Here is an 11,423-nt window from a genome sequence, read left to right on the forward strand (position 1 = left end):
TCCCTCTATGACCTTAGGCAATTCAGTTACCTCAGCCTCTGTTTCCCCATTTGTACAATGGAAATGATACCTTTCTCATAGAGTGTTGTATGGATTGGTTAAGTTTCTAAAAATCTTTGAAAATGTTAAGTGGTAGACATAATAAACACGATAGCTCTATATATGCTGATGTACCTGTGAGTAGCTAGTATATCAATGGGCCAACCATAGGCAATGTGTTAGTTCCTGTCCTTGCTAATCAAGTGCCCTGTGCTATTTGAAGCTGCCACAAACCTCATTAAATAATCAGGTATACATGCAAAAATTAATGTTAATTTATAAAGGCCTCCAAGGGAGTGATTGGCCAACCCCTGTTTCTGGTCCAAAGCAATGAAAAATTAAGTTATTTTAAATATGCTGATAGAGAAAAATCTGTACTTTTTATCCTTGTACAACTTCAATAGTTCTTTGGATTCTTTCACAGAGCAGTACATTGATATACCAAATTTGATAGTTATGTTTTTAGATGTGCAGTAATACATCCTATATATTGATACTACTATCAGTTAATTCCCTGAATGTTTGCCTGACTACTGAAGCTGGTTTTATATCTGAAATGTGCACAAACTGTCTGTGATGTGAGCAGGGAGCCTTTCTGTTTGAAAGAAATGTCAGAATGTTGTAAAGAAGTCTGTTGGTAGGAACATTGATTAAGAATCAGCATCTCCTCTCTAGTCAGCTGTAGGGACAGGGACAGTGTGGCTTTGGGTTATAGATTTATGTGACGTTACCAGCCAGATTCTCTAAATCTTGCTAATGTTCTTCAGCAAATATCTATTCTTCTCCTTACCAGATCTGCATACAGTGAAGGGATTTTCTTACCTGTTACCACTATGGAAGAGGTTTATCCTTAAATCATCTCCCAAAACAAATTACACAGCCACAAAGGAATCTTATCTCTTTTATTCCTATTGTCAATGTTATTCTAAAACTCCCAACTGTATAGTATTCACATTCCCAGTTTTTGGCAGGTCACCTGGGTGGTGTTGATCTAGTTAGGTTTTACAAATAATGATAGCAGGAAGCACATTACTCATCCAGGTGTAGATGTGCCTTAATTTATACCCTCAGACTGATGCTTCTAGGTGAAAACTTCTTTTTCCTCCTTAACTTAAAACCCCTGTAGGAGAAGAATATTTGGCTGACTAAAAGTGAAGAGTTACTCCTTCTCTCATTCCTGTCTATTTAATACATTTTCTCTCACTGATTTCCATCTTAAATTACCTCTTGTTACAATTGTTTCTCCTTAATTCTTAAGTGAATCTGCAGTATGCTAGAAGTTACTCACTCTTTCTTTCCTGCTGACCTTTCCTTTGGAACCAACAAACAGCACTTACCTGACTTCAATCATGTGCAAACAACACATGATCCTCCTGATCCTGTTTTGATCATCAGCAAGTTCCTAACCTGGGACCAGACCAAAATTCTAGGAGTTAACAGTTGAAAAGACCAACTGTCAATTCAGTGAGGAGAGAGAAAGCCAGGAGAACTAAACCCCATCCAGATAGCATTAGGGGCAGGATTTTCCCCAATTGTCTGTCTTCACTTATTGTCTCTTTTTGGATCTATAACATGCTCCCAAGAAGTCACCTGAACCCACAAATTAATGAGAGCAGCAAGATCAGGCAACTATAAGAGGAACCGTTTCAGAAGTTGCTGCTGGTGGCTGAACAGAAACACCCCCTATCCTATCAATTCCCAAGAAAGGGAGTCAGCAGTTTCCTGATAAATATTTCCTAAACATCAGGGCAGCCAACTACATCTGATTGACTCAGCAAGAAGGAAGTATTTAAAATGAAAATACATAAAGCACTACGCAAGCAATGAAGTGGATGCAGTAAAGCCATTTGGCTGAGATCACCTGCAGAACTGGTTTAATATCTAGTATTATAATTATAATATCTAGTATATGTGACTTATAGCCGTTATTTTATTTAGCAGTAATGTGAGGAACCTACAGGCCTGCATCCTGTAAGACATTAACTTAAGCAAGTTAGCATAAAAGACATGGGCCTCTGACCTTTAGCAAAGAAAAAGTGACCTAATGATCACCCTAGATTTTGAGGAACTGGAAATAGCTTGCCAAAAATTGACATAAAATGAGACTAGGCAGAAATACTGAGCTTGGCTATTTTAGAATAGGATTGTTGACAGATGTCTAACCACAAACTTTCTTTAGCAATAAGGTAATGAGTCAGTAGGGCTTAACATAATGGCCTATCGGGAAAACGCAGCCCAATATTATGAAGATGAGGAAGTTGGATATGGACAGAAGAGGCTGGGTGTTTGTATGAATATTCTTGGTATATCCCAAGCCCTATATAAGCAAGGACTCACATGAAGATAGCTAGCCTCTACCCTTCAATATTTTAGTGCTATAATATATCACCTATCTTCAAGCATTGGGGATCTGGACCATTGGACCCATTTGGCATGCCAGAGACACGTCTGGTCCTTTGTCTCTTCATCTCTTATCACCAGATCTCCAAGAAAGGGGTCTGAGTATATAAGTCTATGAGCATATACTATGTGAGGAATAACCTTTAAGAATTCTCTAATACTCTATTCTTGTTATTTGCTTATGTGGTTTGGAGCTTTCTTGTCTCTGTTAACTGTATTAATAAAGGTGGCTAAGGTTGTGTTTTGCTCTCCATGTGAGTGCCCTTGCCATACACGCCAGGGTTCTCTACAAGACATCAAACTTGTCAATTTTGACTCTTAAGTCTGATTCTGGGACAAGAACCTTAGTACACTTCTCTCATAAGTTGAGTACCAATTGACATTCATTATAGGATCAGGCTACAGACTCTATCTTGCTGGGGATAAGCAGAGGGGTCATTAAATTTTAATAGGCCTTTCATAGTTATAACATCAATGTTCCTAATTATCTGAAATCAAAAGCCCTTTCCTGAAGCAGGATGATGTAAGTGATCTTTCCTCATCTATCATGTTCTCAAGAGTTTGCAGTACATTTTCAGCTATGGCATCAGTGCAATATGCTTCCCCCGTGCTGCTTTGGGGAAGATGCAGCTCCTATTTAGTGGTGGCACATTTGATATAACCACTGCCAAACTGCAACCTGCTCCAAAAACATGCAGAACAGTACCTGGTAAGCACCATTCTGGGCAGGGTTTATAATGGGCAATTTTTATATATATTAGAGAGAGAGAGTGTGTGAAAAATCACAGATAAGTCCTGGCCAGTTTGAAAAACTGGAGAATTGTATTTGTGTTCAAAGGGAACATCCCATGTTAAATCCAGCTTAAAGGGGTTTTGGCTGGGAACTCAGAGGACCAATCCTTGCAATGACCTTGGCACGGTTGACAAAAAGCTGGTTTGATGGACAGTGCAGCTAGGGGTGTGCCTTCCAGCCTGGAACCGATGTGTGTTAGCACTTCATCAGAGCTTGGGGGGGCTAGCCTGAGCTGCTGCCTGCACGACAACCTACACAGTGCTATTTATTTTTGTGATTCATTTTTTATGAACTTTCATACAGACACAAACGACAAAAAGGTAAACTACATTAGCAAACACCGCACATCTCACAGGCTACCCCATAAAATGATGCAATTATTTGTCAAAGCTGCAAGACCAAGCACAAAACCAGACAATAATACACAAACATAACATGTTAAGGTGGGGTTAACAATAATAATTAATAAAAGAGACATACACCAATAGACAAAAATGGGAAGGAGACCTGAGAAAGTGGGAGCAGGAAGAGGGAGGGGAAAGGCAGAAGAGTCAGATGGCAGAGAAGTCTGGCATTATTTGAGCTATCTCAGCAAATGTATAAAGAGGTGGGGTCCAAATTTCTTCACATTCCTATAATTGCTCTCTACATCTATCAGCTATTCTTTCTTTCACTGCTAAGTCAGATAGGTCTGAATGGCGCTGCTGTATTCTGAGCATAAGCCTACTCCTGCCACAGAGCTATTTTTAGCATGCTAGCGCAAGCAGAGCTAACACAAGTCTGTCTCAGGCCTTGGCTACACTCACACTTTACAGCGCTGCAACTGGGGTGTGAAAAAACACCCCCCTGAGCGCTGCAAGATACAGCGCTGTAAAGCGTCAGTGTAATCAGGGCAGCAGCGCTGGGAGCGCGGCTCCCAGCGCTGCATGCTACACCCGTAAGGGATGTGGTTTACATGCAGCGCTGGGAGAGCTCTCTCCCAGCGCTGCCGCTCTGACTACACTCACACTTCAAAGCGCTGCCGCGGCAGCGCTCCCGCAGCACTGCTGGGGCAGCGCTTTGAAATTCCAAATGTAGCCATACAGTCAGACTGGGAGGTGCATTTCCAGCTGCAGTATGGACATATCCAGTATGGACATATCCTGCCCCCAGATATCATGGCCATTAGAAAACCTCTGTCCTGCTCACTCCACATACTTTTAAAATACCTGTCTTCTCACAGTGAGCCATTTAATTCAGCCACATCTTTATCCTGCTAGCTCTAACTTCTACTCTTCTTTATTCTGTTTACCTAAATATTACCTTCTACAGACATACACACCTGTTAAAAGAACATGTAGGTTGCAAAGTCAAGAACTCGTAAGTTAGGGAATGCCAGAATCAAAATGGCCACTGCAACCTTACATCAGCCCTTTCCTGCATATGCATGATGATTACATATAATTTTTCCACAGGACCCGTGCCTCTTTCAACACACAGGATGGATTGTGCTCTAAGAATGAATTGGCATTGCATAGGGAAGAAGGCTGTTGTCTGTACGACCTGTTGTGACTATTGGGCCTACACAATTTACCCCTATTGTATGCCCAAATGCAAGAAATGAGTGAAAGGTATTAAGATAGTACAATAACCTATAATTTTTGCATGCTTGGAAATAAACCATGAAAAATGGGTTGAGTTGTTTTCAATAAATGAATATTATAAACAAGTGCAAGAAAACCAGACAAAGAATCTGAATAAGTCCAAACAAAAAGATCCTGCTGATATGATTCAAGGACTGTTGAAGTCATGCTTGGTAAAAACAGATGATGTGGATGTGACAGTTGTACAAAAATGATACCTGCATACAACCAGGATGAATAGATTCAGTAGATTATAACCTTTACAGATATATGTTGCATGGCATATGCAGCATAAAACACATTCTAGTTTTGTCATATATACATTCATAAGCATATTCCATAAAGCCTTATGGGGAGCATCATCATACCACCATTTACTCTAGTTCAAACCACTCAGTGCCCCTTGCCTCTGAAGCATCCCTAGCCTCTGTTTGCCGGAAACTGGGAATGGGCATGTGCTCCAGTTCTTTCAGTTGCAATAATCTCTGGTGCTCCCTCTCCTTTTCTGTAACTTGCAGCCTAAAAAGCTCCACTTCGCAATCACTCTACTGCTTTCACTCAGTTCCCTGTTTTTTGTTCCTATTTCCCTTTCCTGAAATGAGCAAACAGAAATCAACAAACCAGTAACCTGTTTTCCAGCCACCACACTTAAAACACACTCAAAATCACTACCAGTGTCTCAAAGCAATCAGCTCTGTACAGATCCTGTTCAACTACACCACTGTGATGGGTTTAGTCACAGAGACCCCCTTGGGACTGTCACCTGATGTGCTGAAATTACCTCTGAGCCTGTTTTCCCTGCCAACTTGGGACTCCAGAACCCTGCCTTGTTGAGCCAGGCACCCTAGCCTGCTGCAACACAGACCCAGGTCTGGTCCACGCCCCCAAAGCTGCAAACTTTAACCAAAAATTGCTCAGCAGGTCACCAATCTCCAGCACCCAGACACCCAGCTCCAAATGGGATCCAAACCCCAAATAAATCCATTTTACTCTGAATAAAGTTTATACAAGGTAAACTCATAAATTGTCTGCCCTCTATAACACTGATAGAGAGATATGCACAGGTGTTTGCTCCCCCAGGTATTAATCACTTACTCTGGGCTCATTAATAAACAAAAGTTATTTCATTAAGTATAAAACGTAGGATTTAAGTGGTTCCAAATAATAACAGACAGAACAAAGTAAGTCACTAAGCAAAAAATAAAGCAAGAACACGCAAGTCTAAGCCTAATACATTAAGAAACTGATTACAGGTAAAATCTCACCCTCAGAGATGTTCCAATAAGTTTCTTTCACAGACTAGACTCCTTCCTACTCTGGGCCCAATCCTTTCCCCTGGTACACTCTTTGTTAGTTCCAGCAGACATCTTAGGTGGAAAGCAGGGGCGTTTTCATGACTGGCAGTTACATTTGTTCTGTTCTACCCCCTTTTATAGCTTTGGCACAAGGCAGGAATCTTTTTCTAAATGGAAAAGCACCAGATTTAAGATGGATTCCAGTATCAGGTAACATGTTCACATGTCCTTTGAGACCCCAGCCTCCATTCTTCCAGGACTGGCCCACACATACCCAGGAAGATTTGCAAGTAAACAGCCATTTACAGGGCATTTATTCTGAAGCACCCTTAATGGCTTCCACTTAATATGTTTACCTTAGTAATACAAGTTTATATCTTATTCTCCTAACTCCAGACATAGAAATAATACATGCAAACAAATAGGATGAACACACTCAGTAGATTATGAGCTTTGTAATGATATCTTGCATGAAGCATATTCCAGTTATATCATATTCACATTCATAAACTATATGGAGAGCAACGTCACAGGGTGACAGGGAATGTTCATTCTCCCTGAAACACCTGGTGTTGGCCATTATCAGAAGACAGGATACTGGGATAGATGGACCATTGGTCTAACTCAGTATGGCCGTTCTTATGTCTTTATGCCTGTGACAGTGTATAGTGCTCTCCTGGTGGTTCAGAAAAAGGGAGGAGATGTGACAGGATGTTAAGCAGAAAACTGCTTAGCCACCCCTCTATCACTAATTAAGGGAGGTGAATTGGAGATATATCTATCTCCTAGAATGGGAATGGGCCCTGAAGGGTCATTGAGTCTAGTCCTCTGCCTTCACTAGTGGAACCAAGCACTAATTTTACCCCAGATCCCTAAGTGATGCCCTCAAGGATTGAACTCATAACCCTGGGTTTAGCAGGCCAATGCTCAAACCACTGAGCTATCCCTTCCCCTGAGCTAGCTCTCAGACTTTGCCTTTTAATTCTATAAAGGCTTTTATGGCAGTAAAATAATAATCCTAAACCCATAGGGCCTAATTCTGATCTCAGTGGTGTTACCAGTGAAAAAATAGTATGAGATCAGAATCAGGCCCAAAGTTACTATAATTGATAATCACATAGTCATCTCTTTAAACTAATTGCGTGAGATTCAGTGTGCGTCTCTCCTCTGCAACAGAGTTTTCAGAAAGTAGAGTGTCAGGTTACATTTTAGAATCTGTCTTGGGGCCCAACTGTGTTCTCTATTGCTCTACAGTAAATCTAGTGAAACTTAATTGAAGTTAATACTGTTGCTCTGTAATTACCCTTTTGTAACCGATCACAACTTGGCCTACTATGTGGTGTGTGGGATTTTTGGGGGTTTTTTTTAAGCTAGAAGTTAAATTTAGAAGCTAAGCATACGCATTCTGGCTTCGAATAATAGTTAAGTATGTGAGAGTCGGGGGTGCAAATACATACTATGTCTTAGATCTCCCTGCATGCTGGTCATCCATACAGGCACACTGGGAGTTCAATTCTTATTCTCCTAATTATCTGGGTCTGATCCTCCTTCAGGGATAGGTGACTGGTATCACTCAGTGGGTCCAGGCCGGATTAAGAACCATGCTGTTCTTTTTGAGATCAGAGGCAGCTTTGTCTGATGCTGTAGAACATCCGCTATCTTCACACAAATTCATACATGTGGTTGCGGGCCTTTTTTTCTTTTTAAAATGGAGCTGGCTGAGAAGAGACTGCAAACTCTGCACTCTCCCCCCTAGACTTCTTTATGGCTACAATTAAGTAACATCCTTTTGGCTCTTACCCTCTTGCTGGCACTGATGAAGATTGCATTATTTCTTCTATATTTGATTTGTTGGTTAAACCTTAGCTATATTCTTCGTGGTGTTTTTAATAAACTAACTCAGTGGAAGACCAGGGAAACAACTGCCACTGCAAAATACACAATAAACCAAATTCTGCTCCTCAGTTACAATGGTGTAAATCTGGAGTCATATGACTTGAGGGGAACTACTTTGGATTTAAACCAGCATAGCTAAGAGCCGAATCTGTCCCATTTGTTTGTTTTGACAAATATGATGTGATTGGTCCTCTCACCAAGATAAGTTTTTTCTAGAGTTGAGAAGGTAAAACGAGTGCACACAGTGATCTATTATCATATTCCCGTGAATATTATTTAACCACCGCCAAATCTTGCCCTGAAGGTCTGGAGGAAGAAACAGCTAATTATTGGATTAACATTGGCTAAACCAAATAGCCCTGGTTTGTCAGTTGTCCTATAAACACAAGCAATGAGATCACATAGAACACAAGGTAATCAACTAATATTTTGCAAAATATATTATTAAAATTAACACTGCTTATTGACTATTATTTACCACATTTCTTAAACCTCATCTTTGTACCATTGCAGCAAAAAGACAGAAAGTTAGGTGCATCGCTGCCAAGAGTCTTATCTTACCTGTAAATGATTACAGCCTTATTCAGTTCACAGTACAGTATGATTTATAAAAAGAGAGTGTCTTTCAGAAAATGTTTAGTTGAATTTATAACCAACAAGATGGAGGAATCCAAATTCTGCATTTGGCTATGTGCTTACAATTCCCACTGGTTTTAGTGAGTATTGCATATGCAGAACCAAGAGCAAAATTTGGCCCAGGAAATTAGAACTTAATTCAGAACTATCTCAATATACGATGAAATGCTGCTGATGGATGGTTTTCAAAGGGTAACAAGCAGTGGCAGATTTAGAATTAGTGAGACCCAGTGCCCAGCTTCATTTTTGGGACCCCTACTTGGAACCCAGCCAAGAAAAAGAACCTTCTCCCTTATCTCCCCCCTCTGCCCGTTTTTCATTCTTTTTTTTCTTCATCCTCCTCCTATAAGTAATAGGAAGTAAATGAAAATAAAGTGAGGTACGTTGACTGTTTTTGTAGTCTAACTTATTTTTCTACAGACCACTTGAAAATCACTGAGGGTCTCTGCGGACCACTTAATGATCTTTCCAAATATTGTTTGTAACGTTAGCTAACTATTGTAAAGTGCTTTGGATAAGATTGCTTTATTAAAAAAATGTTGGGGTGCAGGGTCTGGCCAGGACTTAGGGTGCAGGAGGGGGCTCAGGGCTGAGGGTGCAGGGTCTGGGAGGAAGTTAGGGTTTGGGAGCAGGCTGGGGATTGGGGCGCAGGTTCTGGCCAGGAGTTAGGGTGTGGGAGGGAGCTCAGGGCTGGGGCAGGGGTTGGAGTGTGGAGTATTTACCTGGGGCAGCTCCCATTTGGTGCAAGGAGTGCAAGTGGGGATCAGGGGGTGCAGCAGTCAGGGAGGGCAAGGGGATGAAGGTGTGGGGAGGCAGAGAGTATGGGGAGTTTCAGGAATCAGGGAGTGCAGGGGGCTGGGAGAGTGTCAGAGGGGTGCAAGAGTCAAGGTTGGGAGTGTGTGGGGGGGTGTAGGAGTCAGGGAGGGCAGGTGGCTGGAGGTGTGTGAGGGGGTGCAGGAGTCAGGGTTGGGGATGCAGGGTCTGGGAGGGAGTTGCGATGCAGGAGCAGGTTGGGGGCTGGGGTGCAGGGTCTGGCCAGGAGTTAGGATGCAGGAAGAGGCTCAGGGTTGGGGCAGGAGGTTGGGGTGTGGAGCACTTATACAGAGTAAACTCATAAATTTGGGTTTAGGAGTTGGACATCTGAGTGTTAGAGACAAGCACGTTTCTGTTAGCTGCTTTCAGGTAAACCTGCAGCTTTGGAGCAAGTTATTCAGACCCTGGGTCTTTGTTGGAGCAGACAGAAGTGTCATTTTCCTGCTTTCTTCTGCTGGGCCACACCCCCTCTGCAGTTCACTGAAACTGGGATGCACTCAGCTCAGAGGATTCTTAGTTACCAGAGACTTTCACAATGCCCAGTGTTCAGCATTTCTGGGCAATTTGCAACTTGTATAGTTCTAGCTTCTTCTGATCTTCAATCTTATTTATTTTTGCTTCCTTTTCTGTCCCTACTTCCCTTACCTGAAATAAGCAAACAGAAAATAACAAACCAGTAACCACTTTGTTTGTTCTCCAGCCACCACACTTAAAACTCACTTAAAATCACTATCACTACCTCAAAGCAATCAGCTGTGCACAGATCCCGCTCAACTATGCTCAACTTAGCACAACAGGTGGCAGTTCCAAGGGGGTTTCTGTGATCCAACCCTTCCCCAAGGCCCCTCCCCTGCCTCTTCTCCGCCTCTTCCCCAGAGACTGCTGTGGCCCTGTTCCTCTCCCTCCTTCCCAGAGAGACCTGAGCACTGGCAACCAGCTGTTTGGTAGTGGGGGAAGCTCTGGGAGGGCGAGGGCGAGGGCGGGGTGAGAACACTGCACACTCTGGAGAGGGGGGAGCTTGGCTGCCGGTGGGTGTGGAGACTGCAGCAGGAACCCCAGGAGCTGGCAGGACCAAGTTTCTGCCCCCGCAACTGCCCGGCCTTGGAGCCCCCTGTTGTAGGGGGCACCCTGTGTTTTACTGTAAACTCACTTCTGGTGACAAGAATCTACAGATTCCATTGAATTCAAATAGAGGAATAGGTAGAGCGTAGCAGGACGTGGTTTTTCTGTCTCTTGAAAATTCTCAAAATATCAGAAATGTTTCCTGTCACAGAACAAAGTGAAAAGACAAAATTTCAAAAACGTTCACAAATGAAATATCAACAACAAAAAGTTCAGATCAATCAAATATTTCATTTCCATCAGTTTTAAATGTTTCATTTCAATTTTGACCATTTTTTTTAAAAAGTGTGTATTATAATTATCTTAAACTTCAGAATAAAAAGTCATTTAAAAACAGAAAAATTGATATTTTTCTCATTTAAAAATGTCAAAATGGAACCAAATAGGATGTTGTAAAACTTATTTTCCAAAAATCTTTTGAGTTGAGAAATTAGTTGAAATCAATGCTTTCCTGCAAAAAGTTTGGGTTTTGATTCATTGACTTTTTTTTTTATTAAAACATTTCTGACCAGCTCTAGTTGTAATTCTTCATCACTTCTGAAAAATGGGTGCAAAAGTGCCTCAAATTGCCTACCCAAAAGCAGTGGCTACTTTTGGAAAAACAGGTTCTTACATCTCTGTGCTTCCATTTCTTCATCTGTAAAATGAGGATAATGATGCTTGCCCACCTTTGTAAAGCACTTTTTTATATATGGATGAGAAGTGCTTGGTAACTAGCCGCTAAAATGAGCTTGCAGCCAAAATGTATATAGCTCATTGGTTAAATCAGTACTGATTACTTCCAGGGTCTTTTCTCACTATCACCCA

The sequence above is a fragment of the Gopherus evgoodei genome, chromosome 1 (assembly GCF_007399415.2).
Source record: "Gopherus evgoodei ecotype Sinaloan lineage chromosome 1, rGopEvg1_v1.p, whole genome shotgun sequence".
NCBI classification, from domain to species: Eukaryota; Metazoa; Chordata; order Testudines; family Testudinidae; genus Gopherus; species Gopherus evgoodei.